Here is a 15,175-nt window from a genome sequence, read left to right on the forward strand (position 1 = left end):
TTAGGCGTGGACAGGTTGGATTGAAGGGTGTGTTTCCATGCTGTACATCTCTAAAGGTGTAATTAGTGTTCCGCTTCCCTGCACCAATTTCGACAGCCTCTGCTTAAATTTTCCAATATATTGGCACTCACACCAGTTTTCTAATGTAATGGCACTGTGCACCAGATCTCCCATTTATTTTTTCCACCAAATCTCCCATTTACTCACATCCCTGTACTAATTCTTCCACTTACTGATGCACGAGCCCGATTCTACCTTTTAAGGGTGCGCTACTCTAATTCTCCCATTTACTATTGTCATGCACCAATTCTCTAATTTAGCTCCACTGTGTACCAGGACTCTCATTTACTGATGGCCTGCATCAATTCTCCAATTCAGTATTGCTTAGCACCTTTTCCCCAATTACTGACGTCCTGAACAAGTTATCCATTCAGTTTTGCCTTACACCAATCCTCATACTGACTGATGCCCTCATTCCCACATCAAGTATTGTCCTGTCCTAATTCTCCCATTTACTGCTAAACTGAAACTCTCCCATTTGGAACTAACTGCACCAATTTTCCATTATCCGATGCCCTTTTCCAAATTCTCTTATTTCGATAAGCCTTTGTCCAATTCTTCCATTTAGTATTTCCTTGGAATGATTCTCCAATTTCTTGGAGCGCTGCCAGAATTCTAAAATTGACCCATAGACAAGTTGGACTGAAGTGTCCGTTTCCATGTTGTACATCTCTATGATTGTATGACTCTATTTATGACTCCACTGCTCTGCACCATTTCTCCCATTTACCAATTCTGCATAAATCCTGAAATTGTGCCAACTCTCCTGTTGAGTATTATCCTGCCCAATTTAAAGGCATCTGCATGTATTCTCCAATTATTGTTTCCTCGCATCAATTCCTTCCATTTCATTGTCCCCTGAAACACTTCTTCCACATACGGGTGCCTTGCTGAATAGTTTTATTTAGTGATGCACTGAACTGAATCTCCAATTTACCGATGCTGGCAACATTTCTTCTATTTATTGATTCCCTGGCCCCTGTTCCTCAATTTAGACATGCCCTGCTCCAATTTTCAAATATATTGACACTCCCACCAGTTTTCCAATGTAATGGCACTGTGCATCGAATCTCCCATTTATTGATTCCCACCAAATCTCCCATTTACTCATATCCTTGTACTAATTCTTCCATTTATTGATGCCCGAGCCTGATTCTATCATTTATAGGTGCCATTTATGACGGCACGGTGGAACAGTGGTTAGCACTGCTGCCACACAGCGCCAGAGGCGGCTTCAATTCCCGCCTCGGGCAACTGTCAATGTGGAGTTTGCACATTCTCCCCGTGTCTGCGTGGGTTTCCTCCGGTTTCTTCCAACAGACCAAAGATGGGCAGGTTAGGTGAAATGGCCATGCTAAATTGCCGATAGTGTTAGGTGTAGGGAAATGGGTCTGGGTGGGTTGCTCTTTGGAGGGTCGGTGTGGACTTATTGGGCTAAACGGCCTGTTTCTACACTGTAGGTAATCTAATCATACCCTCATTCTCCCAATTACTGGTGCCATGCACCCATTCTCTAATTTAGCCCCACTGTGCACCAGTTCTTCCATTCAGTATTTCCCTGCAACAATTCTCCCATTTAGTAGTCTGCTGCCAGAATCCTCTAATCTTGCGATCCCTGTATCATATCTCCAAATTATCGATCCTGCGCATATCTTCCCTTTAGTGATGAACAGCACCAACTCCCCCATTTCGTGGTACACTGTATTGAATATGGACCACTAATCCTTTGCAACATTTCCCTATTTACTGATGCACTGCCCGTGTTCTCCCATTTGCTCTAATTCTCGAAGTTATCAGCACCCTGCACCAGTTCTTTCATTTACTGATACCCCACACCAATTCTCCAATTCAGTGTTGCTTAGCACTAATTCCCTCAATTACTGATGTCCTGAACAGGTTCAGTGTTGCCTTACCCCAATCCCCATACTGACTGATGCCTCCGCCCAATTTAGCGACGCCCTATTCGAAATCTCCCAAAAGGTAATGTCCTGCTCCAATTCTCCCATTTAGTGCAACACAACATAGCTCACCTATTTAGTGCTGAACTGCACTAAGTCACCCATTATCTGATGAACTGTTGCAAATTCTCACATTTCGATAAGCTCTTTCAAAATTTATCCATTTAGTATTTTCTTGCAATGATTCCCCAATTTACTAGAGCTTACAGAATTCTTAAATTAGGCGTGGACAAGTTGGTCTGAAGGGTCTGTTTCTGTGCTGTATATCTCCAAGGCTCTAATTAGTGACCCGCTTCCCTGCACCAATTCTCCCATTTACCAATCCTGCACTAATTCGGCAATTTCACCAGCTCACCCATTGAGGTTATCCTGCCCCAGTCCTCCCACTGAGAATTTCATGGCACCTGCATAAACTCTCAAATTATTGTTGCCCTGCATCAATTTCTTCCATTTAGTTATTCCCTGATACACATCCTCCATGTACGGGTACCCTGCTGATTTTTAAATTTCATTTAGTGATGCACTGAACTGAATCTCCAATTTACTAATACTTGCAACATTTCTTCTTTTTATTGATTCTCTGGCCTTGAATCCCCAATTTAGACATGCTCTGCTCCAATTTTCTAATACATTGGCACTCCCACCAATTTTCTAAAGGAACGGCACTGTGCACCAGATCTCCCATTTATTGTTTCCACCAAATCTCCCATTTACCCGTATCCCTGTAGTAATTCTTCCATTTATTGATGCCTGAGCCTGATTCTACCATTTAAGGGTGCGCTACTCTAATTCTCCTATTTATTGATACTCCACACCTATTCCCCAATTCAGTGTTGCTTAGAACCATTTCCCTGAATTGCTGATGTCCTGAACAAGTTCTCCACTCAGTTGCCTTGCACCAATCCTCATACTGACTGATGCCCTCACCCAATTTAGCGATGCCCGACTCTAAATCTCGCTAAAGGTATTGTCCTGCCCCAATTCTCCCATTTAGTGCAACACAGCATAACTCATTCATTTAATGCTGAACTGCACGAATTCACAAATTATCTGATGCCCTGTTGCAAACTCTCACACATATCGATCAGCCCTTTTCCCATTTTTTCCATTTAGTAGTTTCTTGAAATGATTCTCCAATTTAGTGGAGAGCTGCCAGAATTCTTAAATTTAGGCATGGTCAAGTTGGACTGAAAGATCTGTTTCCGTGCTGTACATCTCTGAGGCTGTAATTAGTGCTCCGCTTCCCTGCACCAATTCTCCCATTTACCAATCCTGCACTAAGTCGGGAATTTCGCCAACTCACTTATTGAGATTATTCTGTCTCTGTCCTCCCACTTAGAATTTAATGGCACCGACATGAATTCTCCAATTAATGTTGCCCTGCATCAATTCCACCCATTTAGTTGTTCCCTGACACACATCTTCTACGTACGGATGCTGATTATTTTTTCTTCATTTAGTGATGCACTGAACTGAATCTCCAATTTACCGATGCTTGCAACATTTCTTCTTTTGATTAATTCCCTGGCCCCTAATCCCCAATTTAGACATGCTCTGCTCCAATTTTCCAATATATTGGCACTCACACCAGTTTTCTAATGTAACGGCACTGTGCATCAGATCTCCCAAATATTGTTTTCACCAAATCTCCCATTTACCCGTATCCCTGTACTAATCCTTCCATTTATTGATGCCCGAGCCTGATTCTACCATTTAAGGGTGCCCTACTCTAATTCTCCCATTTTCTGTTGCCACGCACCAATTCTCTAATTTAGCTCCACTGTGCACCAGGTCTTTCATTTACTGATACTCCACACCAATTCTCCAATTCAGTGTTGCTGAGCACCATTTCCCCCAATTACTGACGTCCTGAACAAGTTCTCCATTCAGTTTTGCCTTACACCAATCCTCATATTGACTGATGTCCTCGCCCAATTTAGGGGTGCCCTATTCTCATTCCCGCATCATGTATTGTCTTGTCCCAATTCTCCCATTTAGTGCTAAACTGAAACTCTCCCATTTGGTGCTAACTGCCCCAATTTGCCATTATCGGATGCCCCATTCCAAATTCTCTGATTTTGATAAGCCCTTGCCCAATTCTTCCATTTAGCATTTCCTTGGAATGATTCTCCAATTTCGTGGAGCGCTGCCAGAATTCTAAACTTGAGTCATACACAAGTTGGACTGAAGTGTCTCTTTCCATGTTGTACATCACTATGATTGTATGACTCTATGTATCGCTATTTCTCCCATTTCCCAATCCTGCACACATCCGGGAACTGCACCAATTCTCCCATTGAGTGTTATCCTGCCCCAGTTCTCCCACATCGAATTTAATGGCACCTGCATGAATTCTCAAATTAATGATGCCCTGCATTTTTTTTCATTTAGTGATGCACTGAACTGAATCTCTAGTTAACTGATGCTTGCAACACTTCTTTTTATTGAAGGTAGAAGACAGAGGGTGGTTTGGGAGGGTTGCTTTTCAGACTGGTGGCTTGTGACCAGCGGTGTGCCACAAGGATTGGTGCTGGGTCCATTGTTGTTGTGTCATTTATATAAATGATTTCGATGTGACCATAGGACGAATGGTTAGTAAGTTTGCAGATGACAGTAAAATTGGAGGTGTGGAGGAGAGTGAAGATGGTTACCTCAGAGGACAACGGGATCTTGATCAGATGGGCCACTGGGCTGAGGAGTGGCAGATGGAGATTAATTTAGATAAGTGTGAGGTGCTGCATTTTGGAGAAGTAAAAGAGAGCAGGATATATACACTTAAGGCAAGGTACTGGGGCGTTGCGAAACAAATAGACCTGGAGTGCAGCTTCATAGATCGTTGAAAGTGGATTAACATTTCGATAGGATAGAGAAGAAGGCGTTTGTCACTTTTGTCTTTATGGCTCAGTTAATTGTGTAAATGAGTTAGGAGGTCATGTTGCAGTATTTGTTCGGCCACTTTTGGTATATAATGTGCAATTCTGGACTCCCTCCTGTAAGAAGGATGTTGTGAAACTTTAAAGGATTCAGAAAAGATTTACAAGGATGTTGCCAAGGTTGGAGGGTTTGTGCTGGAGGGTAAGACTGTATAGGTTGAGGCTATTATCCCTGGAGCGTCAGTGGCTGAGAGGGTAACCTTATCGAGCTTCCCAAAATCATGACGTGCCTCAAAAGGGTAAAAAGGCAAGGTGATTTCCCTGTGGTGGGGGAGTCCAGAAGCAGATGGTATGTGTTAAAGTTGAGAGGAGAAACATAAAAGGGACCTAAGGGGAACATTTTTCACGCAGAGGGCACTGTGTGCATGAGCTGCCAGAGGAAGTAGTGGAGGCTGGTACAATTACAACATTTAAAAGGTATCTGGGTAGGTGTAGGAGTTAAAAAGGGTTCAGAGGAACATGGGCCAAATACTGACAAATAGGATGAGATTGACATCGGATATCAGTTCGGCATGGATGTGTTGGACTGAATGATTTGTTTCTGAGCTTATATGGCTCTGAGTGGGTTGACCTCCGGATTGTAGATTTATGAACCAGAAAATAAATTATGGTACAGAGTTAGACCGAGAAATCCTGCTGATCTCATCAGCTTTATCCTGTTTTCCTGATCCTCCTCCTTCAATCGATGCATTGTTCAGATCCTCATTCAGAATTCCTGGAGCTCTGTAACTGCCCTGGAACAATGTGTTGAAAGTCCTATTGCAGTCCACACGAGGTATCTTTCCCACTGCCCTGCTCCCACGGCCTGCAATGCTGCAGACTGAGCAGCCAACCCGAAGCACAATGATGAGCTCCTTCCGGCCCACGGCCCTCCTTCTCACTGAATGAAGACAATCACCAGAAGCAGAATCCAGCTCTTGTTGGAGCCTTGAATACCTGACTCTGTCTCACTGAGTGAAGATTGGAATCAGAAACAGAAATGAAATCAACTTCCTATCTGCATTGTGTCACACTTTAAGATCTCGGTGTGTCCGAGTTCAGGTCATTTGATTGGAGACTGTGGATGGCGGGTTCCCTGTGAAATGGAAAGAATGGTGGAGGAGCTGACTGAGGGACATCTCTCAAAGTGAGAATCAGAAAGATGCTATTCCACATTAGAAGAGTTTAAGGGGAATTGATGGCTCAGAATAATGTTATACGGATATTTGTAAAACTTAGGAACTCTGACTGTTTTGAGGCTGGAGTTTATTTTATCCTTGTATAGATTTGACACATTAATCCTCCCTGCCCACCACGACAGAAGCTGTTGGGACTGTTCAGTGTTTCCAGCGGCTTCTGTAATTATTTCAGGTTCCTGACGGGAGCAGTCTCTCACTTTTCGAACAAAACAAACCCATCCTTGTGCTGCAACCAATATTTCAATAAGAAATGGGAAGCAGCAGAGGGGAAAGCTTCCGAGATGCCGAGCAATGCTGCCCGGTTCCACACTGCAATACACAGGAACCATCGCCAGGAAAAGCAAGGAGCAATCTGGCAGATCCATTTTACCACAGAATGAAACATTCATGTGCTGTTTTTATTCGGTGGATTTCTTAAAAGGTGAGTTAAAAAACCATAACCAGGAATTGAACCTGGGCGTGGAAGGCAGCTATACTCACCACTATCCCACCATCACCCTGCTAACAGCTCCCTCCCCATTCCCAAACACACTTAACAAGGCCGTGATCATCACCAAGTGGATTGGGGCTGAAATCCAAACAAGAAATTGCTGGGGAAGCTCAGCAGGTCTGACTGCACCAGAATCAGAAGCCTTCAGTTCTGAAGAACAATCACTGGATCTGAAAGGTTCCCTCCCCACAGATGCTGCCAGACCTGCTGAGTTTCCCCAGCAATTTCTGTGCTGTCTCTCAGATCTGCAGCATCTGCAGCTCTTTGTTGGAAACAAAGCAAACGTTGAGCCACCGAAGGGGATATTGGGTCAGGTGATAGTCTCCCTCATCAATAGAGGCAGATGGGAAGGAGCATGGAATCATAGAATCCCTATAGTGTGGAAAACGGCCATTCGGCCCATCATGCAGCCCACTAAGACACCTCCCCACCCCCCCCCCACCCCCACCCCACCCTCTCCCTGTAACCCCGCATTCCCCATGGCTAATCCACCTCACCGAAACATGCCTGGGCACAATGGCCAACTCAGCCAAACCTGTACATCTCAGGACTGTGGGAGGAAACCGGAGCACCCAGAGGAAACCCACGCAGCCACAGGGAGAATGTGCAAACCCCACACAGTCTTCAATCAGACAAGGATCTAGGTAATTGGAGAGGTTTAGAGAGGGAGTCCAGGTGGTTATACTGGTGTGTGAATGATGGGCCGAACAGCCTGGTCTCAGTGCTGTAAAACCTCTACAGTAACATGCCTCCCTACATGCAGCATTCATCACAGTTTGTATTGTGTTTTAATCCGTCCTGTTATTGACCTTATTCTGAATGAAATGGATGGAGAGGGGTTGTTTGTGCATTCAGTAAGATCTGTGTATTGGTGGGTCAGGAGCATCATACCCAATAACAACAGGGGGAGGGTGGATTGAATTCCTGCCCCTTACAGACCCCATTGTAACATGCCATTTCCTCATGGATTTCATTTGGTTTAAGATGTTTTATTGTTTTTTTATAGATATTTTAATTAGCAATTTAACATTTTTACAAATTTACAAAACTAAAAAAAACTCTCAAGTACAAACATTGATATACAACTAAATCTTAAATATATAATAACCAAAATTTAACAAAAGAAAAATACCGAGAAAAAAAAGCAAAACTCAACTAACTACTAATTTAACCTACAACTAACCAGAGTGTACATTTAAGTCTCTTACATTATTCAAATAAGAGAAAGAGAAAAAAAGACAAACAGCGGATAACATAGAAATTGGGTAGTGAGATATATGCTCGGAATGTGTTAACATCAAATGTAACAAAATCCGTATTCGTGCGTGATTCCTCTCTCCAAGGGACCTGGACCAGCCAGGTTCGTAATCTCAATTAAATTAAACATCTTTATAAATCAGATGTTCTCTATCTGATTTATAAAGACTACCTAATAACGTAGTCTTCTTCTGTATATAGTCTCGAATTTGGAAGTATCGATAGATGTCTCCATTAGGTAATCCGAATTTCTGACGCAGCTGTTCAAAAGACATCAGGACCCCCTCTTTAAATAGGTCCTCTAAACATGAGCTACCCCTGGATCTCCAGGGTTTAAAAGTGGCATCTGTAAACCCCGGTTGAAATCCCCATGCTCCCACTATCGGTGCATAGGGGGATGTTTTATGTGAGTTTCCCTCATTTTGCCGCATTATATTCCAAGCTTTAATTGTGTTTAGTATTATGGGGTTTTTACAGTGATCCGTAATGATTTTCCTTTTCTCTGAAAATAAAAGGTTAATAAGTGGGCAATTTACTTGAGAAGCCTCGATGTTCAGCCAGGTTGATTGCGAGTCAGACAAAACCCAATCAGCTATGTAACTTAATAGGGAACTTAACTGATATTTCCTAAAATCTGGGAAGTCCAATCCTCCCCTTGCTTGTGGAAGCCGCAGCTTCTTCAGCTTAATGAGGGGCCGTCTATGATTCCAGATAAAGGAACCCAACCAGCCATATAATTTACATAGTGCCATCCTCAGCAGCATCACCGGAAGCATTCTCATGGGTATAGGAGACGGGGAAGGACATTCATTTTAATTAGTGCTATTCTACCTAGCCAGGAAATTAGAAGGTTTCCCCATCGCTGGAGGTCCTGCCTTATCCTCTCCAGTAAATGCGCAAAGTTAGCCTTGTATAACTGACCAAATACTGAGGTAATAAAAATGCCTAAATATAAGAAACCCTCCAGGGACCACCGAAAGGGAAAGTGGGATCCGTCCACTAAGTGGGGTATCATAGCAAGGCCACCCATTGGCATAGCCTCCGATTTTGAGAAATTAACTTTATAGCCTGAGAATGCACTAAATGTATTAATAACTTGGATTAAGCGAGGCATGGACATCAGAGGAATACTGAGGAATAGAAGAACATTATCTGCATAAAGGGTAATTTTATGTTTACCTGTACCAATCCTCGGGGCCGTTATATTAGGATCAGCTCATATAGCTTCTGCTAGTGGTTCAATTATTAGCGTAAATAATAATGGCGAGAGGGGACATCCCTGACGGCAGCCTGTACCCACACTGAAGCTATCCAAACCTAATCCATTGGTAACCACAACTGCTTTGGGATCACTATACAATGTTGAGACCCATTTGATAAACACCTTTCCAATGCCAAACCTTTTCAATGTGTAAAACAAATATGACCATTCAACCCTATCAAATGCCTTTTCCGCGTCTAATGAAACGACTACTCCTAGTATCTTTCCCTGATGACAGGCTTGAATCATATTCAAAATCTTTCTAATATTATTGGATGATCTATAGCCCTTAATAAACCCCGTCTGATCCTCCTTTGTGATATATGGCAGTACCCTTTCTAGTCTCAATGCTAACGTTTTAGAAAGAATTTTAAAATCTACATTTAGCAAGGATATTGGTCTGTATGACGCGTGATCTTCTGGGTCCTTTCCTTTTTTAAGGATAAGAGAGATATTTGCCTCTTTCAACGAAGGCAGGAGACAGCCCTGATTGTATGCGTAGTTATACATGTCCATAAGTGGACCAGCCAATATTCCTGTAAATTCTTTATAGAATTCAGCTTGAAAGCCATCTGGACCAGGTGCCTTACTGCTCTGAAGTTGCCTGATTGCATCAAGTATTTCTTGGACTGTTAGGGGAGTATTTAAGACCGATACCTGTTCCGGAGTTAGGCCCGGAATGGTCAAATTTAAAAAAAAAGATTGCATCCTCCTCGTCCTGTCTTCACAATCCTGCGATTTATATAAATCAGAATAAAATTTTCTAAAGATTGCATTAATCCTTTTATGATCATGAGTCAAAATACCCGTACTTTCCTTGATAGACGTAATAGTTTGAGGGGCCTTTTCTTCCTTTGCAAGAAATGCTAAGTATCTACCCGGTTTGTCACCAAATTCATATAACCTTTGTTTTGCAAATAATAATACCCTCTTAGCCGTTTGGGTAAGCGTAGTGTTTAGAGCTGTCCTAAGGGCCGTAATCCTTTGCAATTTAATAATAGAAGGTCTATCAGTGTATGCTGTTTCAGCTGCTTTTAAGCGAGCTTCGAGCAGACGCTGTTGTTCTCCCTTTAATTTTTTTCTGGGTCGCTGAGTAGGAGATGATCAAACCTCGCGCGTAAGCTTTGATGGTCTCCCATAGCATTGATGGGTTGATAGCCGTACCTAAATTAATTTCTAAAAAAAGGTTTAAGTTCTTGAGGGAAGGACTTTACAAATTTACTATCTTTCATTCTTTCATTCAATGTCCCATTGTTCCTCGTCTTGGTTTCCATATATACAGCAGCGTGATTGGAAATTGCTATACTACCTATTTTACAGGATGATATGGAATTTTAAAAAAATCGAGGGGGCAAAAAACATATCAATTCTGGTATGACATTTATGTGGATTGGAGTAAAAAGAAAAATCTCTGCCCTGTGGATGAAGATATCTCCATACATCTACTAATCCTAATTCTTTGTTCAAATCCACCAATTATCTAGATCTGGGAGATACTCCTGCAGTACTCTTGGGAATCCTATCTATTTCCGGATCTATAATACAATTAAAGTCTCCCCGTATAACTGTATGATGGGCACCAAGAGCCATCAATTTTGAGAAGGCTTCCGTTATAAATTTAAAAGGATGTGCCGGGGCAGTACAAATTTAAAATCCCATACTCCTCTCCATTTATGAGGGCTTTAATCAGAACATATCGTCCAGATTCGTCTTTTATCTGATTTAGGATTTTGAGAGGGAAATTTTTCCAAACAAGAATAACCAACTCCACTGCTTTTTGAGCTAAAAGAAGAAAAAAAGGCCTGATCAAATCCACCCTGTCGTAATTTCAAGTGTTCTTTATCTGACAGGTGTGTCTCCTGTAGGAGAGCTATATCAACCCTTTCTTTCTTGTGATTTGATAATATTTTCTTCCTTTTGACTGGCGAATTACTCCCCTTGACATTCCAGGTGCACCACTTAACTGACTGATCAACCATAATCGTCCGGGCAAATCCGAGACCCCTCGGGAGGGGAAACCCTATCCAGAACATCCCGAGCATAGAGCATATAAAATTCACAAAAATAAACGCTCTCTAATACATTCACAACAGTGTAATAAAAAACTATTTCTAAATAAAAAAAATATAAAACGTATTTAAAAGGAGATTTTCCCCCTTGTTCCTAGGGGGTGTCACTTCCTTTCCAAAGGTCCATCGTATCCTCTCCCAACCAGTGCCCCACACTTGACCCAGGCGCTCCTCAATAGGATGAGGAAAATTCAAATATACTACAGAGCTAGAGTTAACAGTGAGCACCCTACCCCCAACCCCCCACCCACACCAACACCTGGATATATTTGGTAATGTTAATACCATGTATAAACATATATAACTAAAATTACAACCTCAACAAGTAATAATTAAATATAATAATACAAAATAACAAGGGAAAACAATCCCGCTCCTGGAGACAGAGGTAAAATAGAATAAGGTAACCACCTCCCCCCACCAACATTAACTAGACCCCCCGGCCTAATATAATAATTAAAAAAAACCAAGATGGGGAGAAAATCGTTAAGTAAATAACAGATAAATAAATCCCTCTCCCCACCCCCTAAGGTAATATTAAACAGTATGGTAAGAAAAAAGAAAAGGGGGGATATAAACCAAAGCGGGGGGGGGGGGGGAGGCAAACCAACATCAATTATCTCTTACAATTTATCTAAGAGAGTCCAAAAATTCCTTAGCCTTTTCTGGTGATCCAAAGTTATATACGGATCCTTCATGGTTAAAGCATAGCGTCGCTGGGTAGCATAAGGATTACTGAATATTTAAGTCCCTTAAACGTTTCTTCGCATCATCAAATGCCTTCCTCTTTCGAACCAGAGCCGGGGAAAAGTCCTGAAATAACATGATCTTGGATCCTTTATAGATCATAGCTTGGGAATCTTTTCCAAGATTTCTAGAGGCTTCTAGGAGTATCTGCCTCTCCTTATAGCTCTGCACCCGGAACAGGACCGGGCGAGGGCGCTGGTTCGAGCCGGGCCCGCGTATTGCGACCTGGTAGGCCCATTCTACCCTTACCTGGCCTGATACAGCCTCCAGATTTAACAGTTGTGGAAGCCACTGTTCAAGGAATGCTGTAAGCTGCCCTTCCTCTTCCCGTTTGGGAAGACCCGGCAAACGAATATTTTTTCGACAACTTCGATTCTCAAATTGTCAATATGATTCTCTCAGGTCCGGACCCGCTGTTCGAGAGTCCGGACCCGATCCACGGCCGATTGCGCGGTAGTTTCGGAGGTCGCGGCCTTTATCTCCGCCCCTCCGACTCGGCGCTCGATTTCCTTAATGTCTCGGTCGAGAGTGATTCCATCGACTTCGGGATTATTCAATAAAAGCGTCGATCTTCGCATCCAGTTGGAGATGATTTCCACAAGGCTCGCCACCGTAGCTAAGTCCCCCGGTGCGGCTGGGGACGCCTCTGCTGCAGCTAGAGAGGGTGGGGTAGGGGTTCCTGCTTGCTGAGAGCTGCGGGCTCCCTTTCCTTTAGTCATTTTTACTGAAGATTAAATTATTTAAATTTAATACTAAACAACTAATTAAATTAAACAGCTATTTTAAATGATTTGGTGAGTGTGGTGGGGGTGGGTGACCCATTTTACCAAAGTCTTGGGAGTAAGCACTGTCGACTCAGACTTGCTGGGTCGCCGCCATCTTGGATCCCTAATATCCTTAATTTTAACCATGAGGTACACTGGAGCATGATCAGAGATGGCAATATTACCAATCGTACAGGATGCCACCAGATCCAGGGTTACCGCAGGGGTCAGAAAAAAAATCAATCCTCGTGTGACATCTGTGCGGATTGGAGAAAAAAGTGAAATCCCTACCTGTAGGGTGGAGACACAACCAGACATCTACCAATCCTAATTCCCCACACAAACCCAATAACTGTTCATTTGTGCAGAGGGTATCGATGGACCTTTCGGCAGCCTGTCTACTGTGGGGTCCATGAGGCAGTTAAAATCTCCCCCTATAATAATGTGCCGAGACTTGAGACTTATCAGTTTAGAAAAAGCATCTACCAAGAATTTAAGAGGATGAGCTGGGGGACAACAAACATTTAAAATGTCATATTCTTCCCCATTTTTCAAGGCTTTAAGAATTACAAACCTCCCGTATGTGTCTTTAACACATTCCAAAATGAGATTTTTCCTAACCAATATAGCCACTCCCCTACTTCTGGTATTAAATGATGAAAAATAAACTCGGTCAAAGCCATTCTGCTGTAATTTCAGATGCTCCTTGTCATCCAAATGTGTCTCCTGTAACAAAGCAATATCCACCTTCTCCTTTCTAAGACTCAAGAGTACCTTCTTGCTCTTAATTGGTGAGTGACTTCCCTTGATATTCCAGATACACCATTTAATCAAATCATTAGCCATAATTTTCTGCAATTACATTTACATTCAAGAGAGGAGGAACCCGAACCACAAATTGCTGAGCCTTAGTGTCGTATGGTCCACTAAATATAAAAACTACTTAAGCTAAAACCACTACATTTAACAAACATACAAAAACAACAAAAAACAGAAAACAAACCAACATATAAAGCGCCAATAGCGCTGAGTAGGGGAACTCACCCCCTGCCCAGAGGGGGCAACTACCCATCCCGAACTGCCCATAAATAGGCATATAACTATCCCAACCACCTTCACTTCTCCCAGCTAGAGCCGCATCGCAAGCACAAGCTAAAAAGAATAAACACCCCATAGAATATAAATATGAATAAAAAAAACCCTTCTTTTATAAAAAATAGAGGGAAATAAACACTCCACCCAGCCATTGGTATGTCCTCACTTAGAAATTTAAAATGTACATCTTAACCACCGCCAGACATAGTTTGAACCAAATTATTATTAATAGAGGGAGAAAAAGGGGAAAAACAAAGCTTCAACTGGATTTCCCCCATTTCTTTTACAGAATGATAAACGCATACCTAAGCAACCATCTTTATACATACAACAATTGTTTAATTTAGGTTAGTTTGTCCACAAAGTCTCTTGCCTTCTCCGAGTGGCAAAGAGATGCATGGATTCATCTAAGGTGATCCGAAGCACTGCCGGATATCTCAGGGAGTACTGAATCTCAAGCTCCTTCAACCTCCTCTTGACACCATCATATGATTTTCATTTCTGGATCACCGCCGCTGAAAAGTCCTGGAAAAACATTATCTTAGACCCCTCGTAAATTAGGGCATTTGGATCCTTCCCCAGGAGTCTAGAAGCCTCCATGACACTCTCCTTATCCCGGTAATGATGGAACTGCACCAGGAAAGGACGAGGACGTTGACCCAGACCCGACCTCCGAGTTGCGACCCGGTGAGCCCTCTCTATCTTCAATCCTCTCATGCAAGTCTCCAAATCATTGAATTTCGGAAGCCACTCTTCAACAAATTCCGCAGGCAGCTCACCTTCCTTACTCTCAGGCAGACCGATGATCCTAATGTTTTTCTCCTGCCCCTGTTTTCAAGATCATCCACTTGGTCACGCAAATTACGAACCTGCGTCTTCATGGCTTCGATCTCTTCCTTGAATGAACTGCCATCAGTTTCCACCACTGTGACCCTGTGCTCCACCTCATCCGTCCGCTTCTCCAGGTCTCCCAGCTGCTGCTCATGCTTCTGCAGCATGAGAGAGACTGGAGCCAGCTTCTTTTCAATATGTTTCCCCGACATCTCGTGAGAATTCGAGAGCTGGTTCACCAGGCCCTGGAGAGTAATCGGCTCTGAGGCTGCTGCAGGCCTGGCCTCAGATGCTCCTCCCTTTTTAGGCATTTCTGGACAGCTGAAAATACAGGTGAGTCAATTTTTAAATGTTTCTTGGGGCGCCACAATCTTTCCAACACCCCAAGAAATCCTGATGACCTGGGTTGGGTGGGTTAAAGGACAATCCTGCTCCTGCTGCGATGCGAAGCTCTGCAGTGTGATCTTCTCAGATCGCCACTATCTTAGATACCCTTACCTCAGTGTTAAACAGGACCTTGATCTGACGGGCC

This window comes from Chiloscyllium plagiosum, unplaced genomic scaffold (assembly GCF_037043375.1).
Source record: "Chiloscyllium plagiosum isolate Xiang-an unplaced genomic scaffold, Cpla_swu_hap1 HiC_scaffold_42, whole genome shotgun sequence".
Taxonomy (NCBI): Eukaryota; Metazoa; Chordata; class Chondrichthyes; order Orectolobiformes; family Hemiscylliidae; genus Chiloscyllium; species Chiloscyllium plagiosum.